Source organism: Melanerpes formicivorus, unplaced genomic scaffold, assembly GCF_026170545.1.
Source record: "Melanerpes formicivorus ecotype bairdi unplaced genomic scaffold, bMelFor1.0.p_v2 SCAF_34, whole genome shotgun sequence".
NCBI lineage: Eukaryota > Metazoa > Chordata > Aves > Piciformes > Picidae > Melanerpes > Melanerpes formicivorus.
This window is the reverse complement of record NW_027142386.1, coordinates 2,317,001-2,328,111: the sequence shown is the minus strand read 5'-3', so window position 1 is coordinate 2,328,111 and position 11,111 is coordinate 2,317,001.

Sequence of the window (11,111 nt, the reverse complement as noted above, 5' to 3'; positions counted from 1 at the left end):
GCCTGTCCTGCCTGCACTGCTTGCATTGCCTGTCCTGCCTGCACTGCCTGCATTGCCTATCCTGCCTGTCCTGCCTGCACTGCCTGCCCTGCCTGTCCTGCCTGCACTGCCTGCATTGCCTGTCCTGCCTGAACTGCTGCCTACCCTGTCCTGCCTGTCCTGCCTGCACTGCTTGCATTGCCTGTCCTGCCTGCACTGCTTGCATTGCCTGTCCTGCCTGTCCTGCCTGCATTGCCTGTCCTGCCTGCATTGCCTGTCCTGCCTGTCCTGCCCACATTGCCTGTCCTGCCTGCACTGCCTGCCTTGCCTGCCCTGCCCTGCCTGCCTGGCACCCAGCAGTGTCCCTGCTCCCATGGTCCAATTGGGTCAGGACTCCTGAGTGATGCAGAGGACATCCCGGTCATGGGGGGTGGTCCCAGCTCACCGCTTGCTGCCTGGCTGTCAGGCACAGGGACTCTGAAGTTGCCTTTTGCAAACCTGTCCTGACATTGCTAATAATAATTGTGTTAATTAGGGAGCTCTGCCAGCCCTGCCTGATTTGTTTGGTCAGTTCTGGGGGGTGCTGTCAGGGTAATGCAAATGAGGGCTGGCATTCACCTCCCCAGCAGGCGTCTGGAGTGCTTGAGCTGTGTCTGAGGAGCTTGCTGCGCACCAGGGTGACCCACTCAGAGCTGGCACCCTGGGCAAGGGCACTGCTCAGCTCAGCCCCACCTAGACATTTGCCTGAGGACCCTTGGCTCAGACCCCACCAAGCAGGACGGCTGCTGGCATCTGTCTCCACCACAGGCACCCAGATGTTGCCTGCCCCCAGCCTGGCAGCTGTTGCTGGCATTGAGATGGCTGCCCATCCCCATGGCATCTTGCCTTCCCTAAGTCCCTTCCCTGTGACATCAGAGGACAGTGAAGCCATCTGTGGCCTTTGCAGAGTCTGCAGTTTCTCACTTTCCTGCATCAAACCCTGCTGGCAGTGAGGCCCTGGGGGCTCAATTTCTTTTCAGCCACGGTACCCTCAGGTAACAGATGGCCTGGAGGCTCACTGTCTTGCATGCCCACCCAGCGGGCAGCAAGGCATAGCACTGGGAGAGGATCTCTCTCAGGATGCCAGAGGTGAATGAATTGCCCTGAGATCCCAGGCAGGATGGTGGCAGAGCCCTTCTGGCATCATTGGTCCCATCCTGGGTGTGTAAATGCCTCTGTTGGGAGGTTTCCTTCCTTGCCACAGCACAGGCAGTGATGGTCTTGCTGTGGGGCTTCCTCCACCTGGCACCCATGGGTGCTGCCAAGGGGCACTGGGTTGCCCCCCTGGGGGAGGAGGTGAGGGGTGGGTGGTGCCACAGCTCAGAATTGCTGCCCACTGCTGTCCTGGCTCTGTTGTTTGCCCTGTGTTGAGCTGGGTCAGAAAGGCTGGGGAAGCTCTCTGGGTGCTGCCAGGGGGGCATCCTGGTGAGCAAACCCACCCCATGGCCCTGGTCCCCAGCCTGTCTCTGTGTTGTGTCACAGTGGCTCTGTGGGGATCTCAGGTGTCCCTCCTGGAACAGTGGCTCCTGGGGGGCTTTGCTGGGAGGCTGAATCATAGAATCACAGAGTGGTCTGGGTTAGAAGGCACCTCCAAAGCTCAGCCAGTCCAACCCCTCTGCAGTCAGCAGGGACATCCTCCACTAGGTCAGGTTGCCCAGAGCCCTGTCCAGCCTCACCTTGAGCATCTCCAGGGATGGGTCCTGGGCAACCTGTTCCAGTGTTTCACCACCCTCATGGTGCAGAACCTGTTCCTAACATCCCATCGAGATCTGCAGCTCTTTAATTTCAAACCCTTGCCCCTGGTGCTGTCCCTGCAGGCCTTTGCAAACAGTCCTGCAGCCCCCTTGCAGCCCTCTTCAGGTACTGGAAGGTTTCTCCAAGGTCTCCCTGGAGCCTTCTCTTCTCCAGGCTGAACACCTCCAGCTCCCTCAGCCTGTCCTCGTAGCAGAGCTGCTCCAACCCCCTGAGCATTTTGGTGTCCCTCCTCTGGACCCTCTCCATCAGGTCCATGTTATTCCTGTGTTGAAGGCTCCAGATCTGGATGCAGTGCTGCAGGTGAGGTTTCAGCAGAGCAGTGAAGTCCTGTTCCTCTCCTTGACACCCCAAAGCTCCTTTTATCCTCTGGAAGAAGAGAAGCAGCAACTGAAGAAGAATTAATCGGGAAGCAGACCCCCAAGCTGTCATTTTTCAGCTCAGGTGGTGCAGGGCCTGCCCATCTCTCTGCTCCAGCACTGTCCCTTGGCTCCAGGCCACCCTGGTGTCCCTTACTGGTGGCACAGCCCTGCACTGGCTCCAGCCCCTCTGGGGGTTGCATCAGCAGCTGAACTCTGGAGCACACTGTATGCTAAAATTGGTAGAAAGATCTGAGCCTGAGCCAAGCTTAATTTTTAATTGCTTCTAATTTCATTCCCTGGGCCGGGCTCGCCCTGGCGGGCAGCAAGGTCGCGCTGCAGGTGCGGGTCTGGGGACCCTCGGGCAGTGCTGCTGCCTGCCCAGCCCTGACCCCCTGGCCTCTGGCTGTGCCCTGCCTCCAGCAGCAGCTCTGCTGTGGCCCTGTGCCCCTCCTATGGCTGGGGGTACCTGCCTGCTGCCCAGGCCGGCTCTGGCTGCCCTGGCAGCCCTGTTTGTTCTCCTGTGGCAGAGGAGGTTGCAGCTTGCTGAGCCCCATGGGCAGGGGCCTGGCTCTTCAGCTTTTGCTTCTGTGCATTCAGAGAGGATCTGCTGCTAAATCCCAAGTAGCTTATGGCATTCCTGAGTCCATTCCTGCTGCTGCAGCCTCCCCTTTCCCATCCCACCCTGCAGCCTCTCTATTCCCATTTCATTCCATCCCATTGTGGCATTCCTGAGTCCATTCCTGCTGCTGCAGCCTCCCCTTTCCCACCCCACCCTGCAGCCTCCCTATTCCCATTTCATTCCATCCCACTTTTCAGCCTCCCCCATCCCCTCTTGTCTCATCATATCCCCTCCCTTCAGTCTCCCCCTTCCCATCCCACTCTGCAGCCCTCCCCACCCTATCTCTGCATCTTACTGCAGTATAATTCACCCCACCCCACCCCATCCCACCCCACCCCATCCCATCCCATCCCATCCCACCCCATCCCATCCCATCCCATCCCATCCCATCCCATCCCTGCAGCATGCCCTTTCACATCCATTCCCTTCCCTTCCCTGCAGCCTCCCTTCCCATTCCAGGGACAAGGCAACTGAACAGGAGCATTTCTGGCATTGCAGACACCCAGGGAGGCTGAGAGTCTCCACTTGCACTCCCTGGAAGCATCTCCCCTCCTGAATCTCCCTGAGCAGGGATTAGAAGGCTGCATTCCTGGGGTGGTTCATGGCTGTCAGTGGAGAGAGTGAAAATTGTCTGCTCCTGGCTCAGAGCCTCTGGAACCTTCCACAGAATCCCCAAACACGTTGTGCTTGTGCTGACAAAGCAAACAGCTCTTCAAATGACAAAGGTCAGGGCTTCTCTTTTTGACAGCTATTTTTGCACCATGTACTGAAGTCCAAGGCTAAAGGAATGCAGATCCCAGCACAACTCCAGCTCTTGCACCAGCTCAGGGTATTAGAAGGATTTGGGGGCAGAGGAAGAAACCATCCCAAGGCAGAAGATGGGAAGGCAGAGTCCCTCCCACCCTCTTTTCTCACTGATGTCCTCCCAAAATCATCCCAAGGAGCTCCAAGCAGGTGGCTGTCAACCTCGGCATGGTTGTGGGGACAAGCATGGCCCAGATCCCTGAAGGGTGGCACAGCTGGGATTCCCCAGGCCCTGAGGCCATGGTGATGGTCATCCCCATAAAGTGCCAGCACCTCCCAGCCCTGCAGGGCTGCCCCTGTGTCACCAGGGTCTGTGAACACTCAGCTGCTGCACCCAGATGGGGCTGGGCACCTCACAGAGGTGGAAGAGAGCACTGAGAGGGCTGAGCCTGGTGGCGGTGGTGCCACAGCTGCTGACACAAGCCCTGAACAGCCCCAACACGAGGGCAAAACCTCTCTCTTGGCACAACAGTGCTTGAAGAATCCTTGGGTGCCAGGAAGGCTTCTGGCCCTGTGCAAGGCTATGTTCTGATGACACTGAGCTTTCTGCAGAGTCCTGGGTGAGGCTGGGGCTGGAGTGTCCCCGGGAGCCACACAGCAGCAGGAGGAACCAGCCCTGAGGAGCTTCCTCTTGTTGGTGCAGAGAAAATCCTGCTGAGAGCAGAGCTTGTCAGCAATGTGTGCCAGGGAGGTTTGCCCTGCCCTGCCCTTCCGTGCCACCTGCCAGTCATTCCTGCAGGGTTAAATAGAGAGCCTCCCAAATGTGTCACCTGGAGGCCAGCTCCAGCTCTGTCCTTGCCCAGGGGTGTGGGTGCTGGGTAGGGATGGGACACTCCCATCACTTCCTCTGCACCCTGCTCTTGGCCTGCCCAAAGGGAGCTGTGTCCTGGCTGGGGGTGTCAGTGTGGCAGGTTTGACAATGGGCAGGCAGCAGAAGCAAGCTCCAAAGCCACCACTGGCTGCTGGCACTTCCCAGCACAAACCCCAGAGCTGGGCTGCAGTGCAGGAGCTCCATGGTCACTGCCAGCCACAGTGTTCATGGCATCCTCAGCCACTCAGTTTGATGAGAAATGTTCCATTCTGGATTCCTTTTGAAGCAGCTGGGAGGATTTTCTTGGCCCAGGCTCAGGATTTCCCTTTCCTCTGTGCTTTGCAACAGGGCAGCAATTTCCAGGCTCCCTTGGGTCACGCAGGTGGGTTCTTGGCACAGGGATATTTTTCACTCTAGACAGCTGATCAGCTCCATGTGGTTGGAGGATCTCCAGATGCCAAACCCAGGCAGTTCCAAGGGCACATAGTCAGTGCCAGGCAGGTGAGGTGGTCCAACTCGAGGATCTGGGCTCAAAGCTCGGATGCAGACTTGGACATACGTCAGCTTTGTTACCATCTGCTGAGCAAAGTCCTGTAAATAGGAACATCCACCCATGGCAGGCAGAGCCCCTTGCCAGCTGGTTCTAAGACAGGGAAACTAAGCAGAGGTTGCTCTGTCCCAGCCCTGCCCAAGCAGAACCTCCTCATGCCACTTCAGCATGGCCAGAGGTGATTCTGCCACTCTGCTCTGAGGAGACCTCACCTGCAGTGCTCTGTGCAGCTCTGGGGGCCACAACACAGGAAGGACATGGACCTGATGGCTCCAGAGGAGGTCACAAAGGTAATCAGAGGGATGGAGAACCTCACCTATGGGGACAGGCTGAGAGAGTTGGGGCTGTTCAGCCCGGGAAGAGAAGGCTCCAGGGAGACCTCAGAGCTGCATTTCAATATCTGCAGGGGAGCTGCAGGCAGGCTGGGGAGGGACTGCTCAGAAGGGGCTGTGGGGATAGGAGCAATGGTTTGAAAGTGGAGCAGGGCAGAGTTAGGTTGGACATCAGGAGGAAGCTCTGCACTGTGAGGGTGGGGAGACACTGGAACAGGTTGCCCAGGGAGGTGGTTGAGGCTCTGTCCCTGGAGACATTCAAGATCAGACTTGCTGTGGCCCTGTGCAGCCTGCTCCGGTTGGAGCTGTCCCTGCTGACTGCAGGGGGGTTGCACAAGACCTCTGAGGGTCCCTTCCAACCTGATGCATTCTGTGATTCTCTGTCCTTCTTTGGGCTCTGCAAAAGGACCTAAGGCAGAGCTGCCTGTGGGCTGCCCCAGGCATGGGAGCTGTGGGTGCTGGGTGGTGGTTTCTGAGTGCAGGATGCCCCGGGGGAGGTACCTGCAGGTGCTGTGTGCTGGGGACAGCTCTGCTTGGGAAGCAAACCCTGCAGCACCGCCAGGGCTGCTGTGTGCTGGGGACAGCTCAGATCCACCCCACAGGCAGCAGGATGCTCCTTGCACAGCAAGGAGTCTGAGAAGCAGCAGAGGCTACTGGCACAGCAGGGGAAAGCAGCAGGGCTGGAAATGGGGCCAGCTCCCACCTCCCACCCCCTGGTTCCCTGGGGATCCGGAGCCCTCTCCCAGTCCCTTGAGCTCCAAACCAGCACTGCCACTTCTCCAGAGAGGCAGCTGGCAAAGGGCTGCTGCAGCTTTTGATGCTTTGCAGCATTTTCATTCTGCTTCTTTTCAAGGTCTCACTGCAGCAAGCAGAAGGCTGTGGGGTTTTGAATCTCCCAGTGCCTCAGCATCCTGTGGGGTGGAAAAATCCAGAATCAGTGTAAGAATTCAGACAAATCCTGGCTAAAGGTTAAGATCTGTTTAGATATCCAGTTAGAAAATGTTTACAACAGCTTGGGGGTTGTCACTCCTTTTTGCCCCTCACAAAGCCTGTGCTGTCCCTTCCCCTCACCTGCTCAATGTGACCTGCAGTACATCACTTCCCAGCCACTTCCCAGCTGCATTCCAGGGACGGTGTTCCTGGGCATCCTGATTAGTAGCTGAGCTCAGTTTTGATGCAGGTGAGCTGAGGAATGTCCCCACTACCTTCCCTGCTCCCCTGAGGTGTAGCTGTGCCTCTCCCTGTGCTTTGGCCACAAGAGATGGATGAGGAGTCCAAGCAGCACACTGTGAGCTGAGCAGAAAGGCTCTGGGGAGAGGCTTGATCCTGAGCTGAAGTTTCCAGGCCTGTTCCCAACAGCCTGGGTGCTTTCTTCCTGCATTGGCTGGGTGAGGAGTGTCTGCCCTGGCACTCCCCTGTCTAAAGTCCTGCAGGGGTTAGAAGCCAGCATGTCCCTTCCCAGGTGACAAAAGCAGCCCTGGCTCCATGGGGATGCATGGACTGGAGGTGGCTGCTGCTGGCTGTGGGTGCAGCACAGACCAAAGTGGCAGCAGCATTATCCTGGCCCTGGAGCCAGCCCTGTGTTGCCAGCCTGGCTCCAAGCACCTCACAATGTCCCTTACTCTGGGAGTGCCCTGTATGTCCTGCCCCCATTCTGCCCAGCACCAGGGGACAACGGTACAGTGGGAAACAACCTGCTGACCAAAGCAGGAGAGGAAGGGAGTGCAAGGAAGAGCTCAGGAGGCCAAGCAGCACTCACCCAGAACTCACCTAGAAAGGTGTTGGACAGGAACTCAACTCCCCAAGGGCCAGGGCAGCCCCCCATCCTGCATGGCCACCCCATCCTGCATGGCCACTCCATCCTGCACGTCATGGGGTGGCTAAAACCCTTCCTGGGCAGAAGAAGTGATCCTGAGCTTTATCACATGGTACAAGGCAAAAAAGCCATTTGTGCTGCATCAGGAGATCCAGCCCATGAGGGGTTGTGGCTGCAGGATGGAGAGGTCATGGTCAGCAGCAGATGCTGACTGATAAGCGCTGAGTGGTGCCAGAAACGCCTCCATCCCCATGCCAGAGGAGGGGACGGGCAGCAGGGGTGATGACTGCAGATGTTCTGCTCACACTCACCTCAGAGACTCTCTGCTTCCAGCAGCTCTGAGCATCTCCTTCCAGAAAGTGGTGGAACTGCCACCCCTGTGCCCACCAAGGGCTCTTCCAAAGCCACTCTGTCACTAGCCAAAGGTTACTAATCGAAGGCTGTGGTCCACTAGCAGGTCTAGGGAGGTTCTCCTCTCCCTCTACTCTGCCCTGGGGAGGCCACCTCTGGAGCACTGGATCCAGTTCTGGACTCCCAAGTTCAAGAGAAAGAGTGAACTGCTGGAGGGCATCCAGTGGAGGCTACAAAGCTGCTGAGGGGCCTGGAGCATCTCTGTGAGGAAAGGCTGAGAGCCCTGGGGCTGTTGAGCCTGAAGAAGAGCAGCCCCAGAGGGGATCTGATCAATGCTTACAAATACCTTAAGGGTGGGGTCAAGAAGGGGCCAGGCTGGGCCAGGCTCTTCAGTGGTGCCCAATGATAGGACAAGGGGCACTGGACACAAACAGGAACCCAGGAGGTTCCATCTGAACAGGAGGCAATAATTCTTGGTGTGAGGGTGCTGGAGGCCTGGAGCAGGCTGCCCAGAGAGGTTGTGGAGTCTCCTTCGCTGGAGACTTTTGAGCCCCACCTGGATGTGTTCCTGTGTGACCTGCCCTGGGTGACCCTGCTCTGGCAGTGGGATTGGACTCAATGATCTCCATAGGTCCCTTCCAGCTCCTATCTTTCAGTGATGCTGTGGTTTTGTATGACAGGGAAAGTGGAGCCCAGCCCTGGTTTTGGTGGCCTGGCCCTTCCCTCGGTGTCTCTGGAGCAAACCCAGTGTGCCAAAGGCAGCCTCGATGCCATGGGGACCTGGAGCTCCCTTGTGCTGAGGAGCTGCAGGCTCAGCCCTGGTGAGCCCCCAGCACAAGGCTCACGTTGTTTGAATCGAGGGATGGCTGTAAAAATAAGGATCGGGTTTCCCAGCCCGCCAAGCCTCCCCCGTTAACCCCAGCCCGACGGCTTCCTGCCTTCTGGCATCTGTGACCTTTCGCACAGTAACCCCGGCCCTCCGCGGCGGCAGCAGCCATAAAGGACGCTGGAGCCTTGCATAACCCTCCTGCAGCCCTGCCAGTGAAACAAGGAGGCTGCCTGGGCCGGGCTCATGGACCTTTTATGTTGGCTTTTGAAGCGTGAAAATAGGCTTCCCTGATCCAGGAGGACAGCGCCTGGGATCCTCCTGGGGGTCAGAGGAACCCCAGGGTAGCTGTGACCCTCACCCCATCCCCCAGAGCACATAGGGGACATTGCAGCCCTGGTACCCTCATCTTCTCCCCTCTCTTCAGCTGGCAGTGGTTTACCCAGGGCTCCTCTGTGCCAGCAGGGAAAACCAGAGGAAAAGGAGTGGGAATGGAGCCTGGGTGACACGGCAGAGCTTCCAGTGCAGCTGGTCCTCACTGGGGCTGGATGGCTGCAACAGCTTCCCCATGTTTCTGACTCACTCTGCTTGCAAATTCATCTCTGCACCATGAGCAGGAACTTTTGCAAACTCACTGACAGGGATGATGCTGTGCCCCTGCCTGAGTGAGACGTGCTGCTGTGCTCAGCCAGGGGCTGCTAGGAAATCCCTTTAGATGTCTCCCGGACTCACTGAATCAGAGCTGTGGAAAACTCAGCCTCAGCGCTGCAGCGGTGACGACACCGCTCACATCTGCCCCACTCCCCTCTCCTGGAGCCTCCTTACGTTTGCCATTCCCAACAATAAAAGTACACTGGGAGCAGCCTTCCTGCAACCCACATCCCCAGACCCTGCTGGTGACGTGAGCCCAGGGCTCAGCAGCTGCAGGAATCCAGCCCGGTTCAGACTGCGGCTGAACTTTCGCACAGTGACCTGCAGGGTCAGCGTGCGAAGGAGCAGGGTGGAGAAAGGCAGAGAACAAAGACATCCAGCACAGCAGCCTGGCACAGATGGATGGGGATGGGGATGAAGGTGGGGATGGGGATGAAGGTGGAGGTGGGGATGGAGGTGGAGGTGGGGATGGGGATGGAGATGGGGATGGGGATGGAGGTGGGGATGGAGATGAAGGTGGGGATGGAGATGAAGGTGGGGATGGGGATGAAGGTGGGGATGGGGATGAAGGTGGGGATGGAGATGAGGATGGGGATAGAGATGGGGATGAAGGTGGAGATGGAGATGAAGGTGGGGATGGAGATGAGGATGGGGATAGAGATGGGGATGAAGGTGGACATGGGTATAAAGGTGGGGATGGGGATGGAGGTGGGGATGGGGATGAGGATGGGGATGGGGATGAGGATGGGGAGGGGATGAGGATGGGGATGAGGATGGGGATGGAGGTGGGGATGGAGGTGGAGGTGGAGATGTGGATGAAGGTGGGGATGAGGATAGGGATGGGGATGGAAGTGGGGATGGAGGTAGGGATAAAGGTAGGGATGAAGGTGGGGATGGGGATGGGGGTGGAGGTGGGGATGGGGATAAGGATGGGGATAGGGATGGAGGTGGGGATGAGGATTGAGGATAGGGATGGGGAGGGAGGTGGGAATAGGGATGGGGATGAGGATGAGGATGGGGATAGGGATGGGGATGGGGATGAGGATAGAGACGGGGATGATAAGTGGGATGGGGATGGCAATGAGAATGAGGATAGGGATAGGGATGAGGATAGAGGTGGGGATGAGGATGTGGATAGGCGTGAGGATGAGGATGGGGATAGAGGTGGGGATGAGGATGGAGAGAGGGATGGGGATGGAGGTGGGGATGTGCCACCAGGCATGTGGGAGCTCTTTGGAGGAGCTGCTTATAGTGTGTGCTGGGGATTCTGCCGTTCCCAGCCAGGTGGGTTGGGGGGGGTTGCATGGGGACGGGGCTGGCCATGGGAATGGGTTTGGTGACTGTGATAAGGATAGGGATGGGATGGGAGTGACCCCTGTTCCCACAGAGAGACCTCCACAGATAACTTCCCCTGGAGTCTGCTTTTCCCTCACCAGGGGATGACCCCAGCTTGGGGGACCCCAATGAAGCATTGCAGAGACCCAAGGGGAGCCCCGAGGGCCCCCATTCCCTGCTGCTCCCTGCACTGATCCAGAGGCCCAAAGGCCACAGGGTCTGCTAGGCTGAGGCAGGGCCTTTGTGGGAACCCTTCTAGGGGTGTATTCTGCTGTGCAGGGTTAAAGGCCTTTCATCCACCCAGGAGCAAACCTCAGCCCTTCCCCAGCCCCAAGACAAGCTGGGCAGCTGGCATCTCACGGGGATGTTGGCCACTGCCCTTGCCCATGCCGGGCAGAGCTGGGCTCCCTCCTGGCACAGAGAAGTGCCCTGAGAGAGCAACCCTTGCTGGCCAGGCTATTTTCAGCCCTATTTCAACTCAAGTGCCTCCAGCTCTCAGCGAGTGTGATCCCATTGACCTATGGTGTGGGGTAGCCCAGGGCCTCAGGGGACTTTTCATTTGTGTGTATTAAAAATTCATACTGGGGCAAACTGGAGATGTCCCAGTAGGAAAATACAGCCAGAGTGGAACTCATAAATCATGTGGCTTCTCAGCAGGCCTCAGCTGCTTGCATCACCTCTCTCCTGCCACAGCACAAACACTGCAGCTGCAGAAAATGACCAGTGGCTACATGTCTGCAACCCCAGTTCAGCGTTGGGTAAGCAGGGAGGGAGCTGCAGACAGGATTCACTCTGCCTGACATCGTTAAAGCAGAGCAGCCAGCAGCACATCAAACCCGACTTCCTTTTTGCCTCCCTGGCTGGGGGGGGGGGGGGATCAGAGC